Raw genomic sequence first — 5,496 nt, 5'->3', positions numbered from 1 at the left:
TGATCCATTTGGAGCTGACTTTTGTGCAAGGTGAAAGATAGAGGTTTAGTTTTATTCTTCTACAGGTGAAGATCCAGTTTTGCCAGCACCATTTGCTAAGCATGCTGTTTTTCCTTCAGCGAATGTTCTTGACAACTTTGTCAGATATCAGGTGGCCAAAATTACATGTACTCATATTTGGGTGTTCAATTTTGTTCCATTGAACAATGGGTCTATTTTTGTGCCAGTACCATGCTGCTTTAATGACTACAGCTCCGTAGTATAATTTTAAATCTGGTATGGTAATCCCCCCAACATTGATCTTAGTGCTCATAGTTGCTTTAGATATCTAAGATCTTTTGTGCTTCCATATGAATCTTAGGATGGTTCTTTCCAATGCTGTGAAAAATGTAATAGGGATTTTGATTGCCATTGCATTGAATTTATAAATAGTTTTTGGTAGGAGAGTCATTTTTAAAGTATTAATTCTTCCAATCCATGAGCATGGAGGGGGTCCTTCCATCTTCTGATGTCTCCTCAATATCTGTCTTTAAGGATTAAATTTTTCATAGTAGATGTCTTTAATGTCTTTGGTCAGTTTTATTCTGAGATATTTTATTTTGTTTTATTTTTTGGCAGCTATTGTGAAGGGGAGTGTTTCCATGTACTTTTGCTCTGATTGATTGTTATTGGTATATAGAAAGGCTACTGACTTCTGTAGATTATTTTTTTTACCTGCCACTTTACTGAATGTGTTAAGAATTTCTAGGAGTTTTCTGGTGGAATTTTTTAGCATCTCTTAGATATAATATATCCTCTGCAAAAAGGGATAATTTGATCTCTTCTTTTTTAATTATTATTCCTTTAATTTCCTTCTCTTGTCTTATTGCTCTTGCAAAGTTTCAAGCACTATGTTAAAGAAGAGTGGAGATAGCGGACAGCCTTGTTTGGTTCCTAATTTCAATGGGAAAGCTTCCAGTTTTCTCCATTTAGAATGATGTTGGCTGTGGGTTTGATATATTTGGCTCTAATTATGTTGAGGTATGTTCCCTCCAGTCCAATCCCCTCTAGGACTTTGAACATACATGCATGTTGAACTTTGTCAAAGGCCTTCTATTCATCTATTGAAATGACCACATGGTTCATGTCTTTGAGTCTGTTTATATGATTTATGACATTTATTGACTTATGTATAGTGAACCATCCCTGTGTCTCTGGAATAAAGCGAAATTCTCTATCTATTTCTATCTTTTTGAATAAATTAAGTAGTATTGGATGTAGATCTTCTTTAAATGTCTGGTAGAATTCTCCTATATATCCATCTGGTCCTGAACTTCTTTTAGCTGGGAGGTTTTATAATACTATTTCAATTTCCTTATGTGTTATGGGTTTATTTTAGCTGTCAATCTCTTCTTGGTTTAATTTTGGTGGTTCCCATGCTTTTTAGATACCCACCATTTCTTTTAGGATTTCAAATTAGTAGCACATAAGTTTCTAAAATATTCTTTTATAATGTTCTGGATCTGTTTGGTGTCTGTTGTGATGTTTCCCTCTAAGGACTATTTTCAACGTGGTTCAGAGGTTTTGTTGTGTTGTATTGTCCTTTTCATTTAGTTCCAAGAGTTCTTTTATTTCTCTCTTAATTTCTCCTTTGACCCATTCATCATTCAGGAGTGTGTTGTTTAATCTCCATGGGTTCATGTGAGTACTAGGGATTCTTCTGGTGTTAATTTTAAGCTTTATTGCATTGTGGAATGATAGAATGTATGGAATTATTTCAACATTTTTGCATTTATTGTGGTTTGTTGTGTGCTCCAGTATATGGTTGATTTTGTAGATGGTTCCATGGGGCACTGAATAGAAAATATATTCTTTGGTGCTTGGGTGGAATATTCAGTAGATGTCTGTTAGGTCAATTTGATACATGGTATTGTTTAATTCAGATGACTCTCCTTTAATTCTCTGTCCTGTTGATCAATTTAATGGAGGCAATGTTGTATTGAAGGTCCCATCTATTAATGAGTTGGGATTAGTCTGGGTCTTAAAGACCTGTAGTACTGTTTATATGAAGTTGGGTGCACCGAGTTTGATGAATATATGTTCATGAATGTAATATCTTCTTGGTTTATTGTTCCTTTGATCAGAATGCAGGGGCCCTATTTATCTCTTCAGATTAGTTTTAAAGTCTGTTTTATCAGGTATTAGAATGGAAACACCTGCCTTTTTCTTAGTACCATTCAGTTGGTATATTTTTTCCATCCTTTCACCACAAAGTAGTGCCTGTCCTTGAAAGTGAGATGAGTTTCTTGCATACAACAAAAAGATGTTTTTTGGGTTTTTTTTTTCTTATCCATTCAACTAGTCTGTGTCATTTGATTGGGGAGTTCAGTCCATTGACATTTGAAGTTATTAATGAAAGATATGTATTGAATCTTGTCATTTTTACTTCTATTCACATTCATGATATACCTGTGCATTTCCATAGCTATACCTTCATTGAATTTCTCTCTGTAACCACTTGGGTATAGTCATTCCTTTCTTCAACTCTTTGTATTGCTTTAAGAACTCTTTGAAAGGTTTGTTTTGTGGACATGAATTCTTTCAACCTGTTTATGTCATCGAAGATTTTTCTTTGCCCTTTGACTATAATAGACATTTTGGCTAGAAAAGTAATCTGCGTTGGCATCTATGGTCATTTGGTACTGGAAATACTTTGGTCCAGGCTCTTTTGGCTTTCATAGTTTGCACTGAACAGTCAGTTGTAATCTGGATGGGTTTTACTTTATATGGGACTTTTTTTCTTTTGCAGATTTCAGTATTGTCCCTTTGTTCTGTATGTTTAGTGTTTTTACTATGATGTGCCATGGAGAGTTTCTTTTCTGGTCCTGTCTATTTGGTGTTTGATATGCTTCTTGTATTTTATGGGCATGTCTTTCTTCAATTTTGGGAAATTTCCTTCTACATTCGTGTTGCAGATCTGGTCCATACCATTATCTTGAGATTCTTCTTCTTCCTGTATGCCTATGATACATAAGTTTGATTTTGTTATAGTGCCACACAATTCTTGCATATTCCATTATTGTGTTTTCTTAAATTTTTTGCAATCATTGCATGAGTGGTCTAATTTGCCCACTTTATCTTCCAGTCTTGATATTCTGTTTTCCATTTCATTCATCCTATTGATGAGGTTTGCTTCTGTCTTTTCTAATTGGCTTACTGAGTGTTTCACTTTCTTCTTCATTTCAGCCTGAATATTCTTCAATATTCCAAACTCTTTTCTGAATTCATTCAGAAGTTTATCCATATCTTCCTTCAGTTCTTTCATTTCTATATTTGTGTGTTCTTTAAATTGACTGAATTCTTTTATCATGTTTGATAGGTAAAATTCAGGAGAGAAAAGCCATTCGGGGGACTCCAAGCAGAAATCAAAGCAGAGCTTTATCTCTAGAAGTCACTGGGAGCATCCCTCATTGGGAAAAGAGGAATCTGCTGCCCTTCAGGCTGCTGGCTGGGGGTTTTTATAAGGGGTTGGTAATGCGGAAGGTAAAAACCAGTTTAAACAAGCTAAAGGGCTGGGGGCTGCAGCGGGAGGCAGGTTCTGTTGAATCTGCCCTTTACATCGACCAGGGTCTGGGTCATGGGATGAGGGGGGTCTCTTTTCTCTTCAAAAATTATGAAAAGGGAAGCGGATAGTGCAGAAACAGCTCATGCGGCAATCGGGGCTTAGGTCATGGGTGCAGGAAGTCTGTTTGTCCTGTCTGTGGATGGTCAGGGTGCTTATTAACTTATTTCCTGTATTTGGACAGAGGACTTTTCTCACTGCATGTGAAGGGGGCTGCAGTAGGTCAGAACCTAAAAATGTTTATAATTGTTATTTAGAGTTCCATGTCCTGTGTTATCTCTAGGGGGTTCTCATTATACTCCTCTAGAGTATTTTTGGTACTTGGTGGAGCTATATTATTTTGGTTTTTCATAGTATTATTTTTTTCTCTGTAACTTTGACCTGTGAATTTCTTTTGTAGTTTCTGATTCTTGTATGAGAATCAAGCCTCCCTTTGTTGATTTTAGGTCTGCTTCTTTTTGTAAACTTTATGTGCCTTTGTAGTTTACTTATTCGGCATGAAAATCTGGTTGGTCTAGGCTTCAGGTTCTCTCTTTTGATTTTATATTAAAGTGGCCAAATTGCTTTTATTTTCAGGTGATCTCACAGAAGCCCAAGTTAGATGAGGACAGATACTCTTAGGCTTGTTACTAAGGTCTGGATCCCTCCAGGAAAGATGCTGCCCTCAGGAAGTTGGGGGCTGGGTTGTCCTAGGAGCAGGGCTCAGGAAAGCTAAGTTGGTGGCTGTGCCACCCAAGGATGCAAAGGAAGGTGGGAAAAGAAAGAGGCCCCTAGTGCTCCTAGGCACTTCTGAGAGGAACTGGGTTTGTCTGTATGCAAAAGATTAGGAAGTAGTAGGGATCCTGGGCCAAGAGGTCAGTCCAGGGATCTGGGTGGTCAAGAAAAGAAATGGGCCAGTACCCCAGCTAGGGGGGGAGCTGAGATGGTGAATGAGGCTGGGGGAGTCAAGGAACAGAAGGCTGAAGAACCCACACAGGAAAGATGCTAGCACCAGGAAGCTGGTGTTTGAGACACCCAGGGATGCAAAGGTAGGTGGGGGTGGGACCAGGCCAGAGGGCTCCTGGGGATCCGCAAGGAGGAACTGGGTTGGTCTGGATTCAAAGGATCAGGAAGCAGTGGTGGATCTGAGCCAAGAGGTCAGCCTCAGTGTCTTGGGTGCCAAGACAAGAAATGGAAAATTACTTAGGCAAGGAGGGGAGATCAGTCAGGGGAGGTGGTAGGGTGAATGAGTCTGGGGCAGTCAAGGTGAAGTGGGTGCCACTGGACTTACCCAAAAAAGGTACTGGCACCAGGATGCCGAAAGCTGTACATCTCAGGGAATCAAAGGGAGGTGAGGGTGAGACCAGGCCCAGAGGGCTCCAGGGGACCAGGAAAGATGCTGGCACCAGGACACCAGAGGCTATGTAGCCCAGGGAAGCAGAGGGCATTTTTGAGATTTCTAACTTCATGTTTTCGTGCCACTGGACTTACCCAAAAAAGGTACTGGCACCAGGATGCCGAAAGCTGTACATCTCAGGGAATCAAAGGGAGGTGAGGGTGAGACCAGGCCCAGAGGGCTCCAGGGGACCAGGAAAGATGCTGGCACCAGGACACCAGAGGCTATGTAGCCCAGGGAAGCAGAGGGCATTTTTGAGATTTCTAACTTCATGTTTTCGTTGACAGTTCAACCCAGAGGTATTGTCTTTTGTGTTAATATTACACATTATTATTCAAAATAATTAAGTATTCAAGTAAAAAGTGATTTAATATGATCTTAAGGTACATTAATATCGGGTTATGGAAGATTTCTCCCAATTCCAGTTACCTGTCTGAAATATATGTGATACAAGAGTAGTATAAAAAATAAATGCAGACTGTATACATTTTTTTTGCAAGTACATATATGATACCACCAA

At 39.0% G+C, this 5,496-nt stretch overlaps 1 pseudogene; it reads right to left on the bottom strand.

Annotated features, from left to right (window-relative positions):
• Nucleotides 1-3,643: 3,643 nt before the first annotated feature.
• LOC103749654 overlaps nt 3,644-5,496 on the bottom strand; it is a 7,804-nt pseudogene continuing 5,951 nt past the window's right edge.

The sequence above is a fragment of the Nannospalax galili genome, unplaced genomic scaffold, assembly GCF_000622305.1.
Source record: "Nannospalax galili isolate Female #2095 unplaced genomic scaffold, S.galili_v1.0 scaffold607, whole genome shotgun sequence".
Classification (NCBI taxonomy): Eukaryota; Metazoa; Chordata; class Mammalia; order Rodentia; family Spalacidae; genus Nannospalax; species Nannospalax galili.
This window is presented reverse-complemented; position numbering and strand designations above follow the sequence as displayed.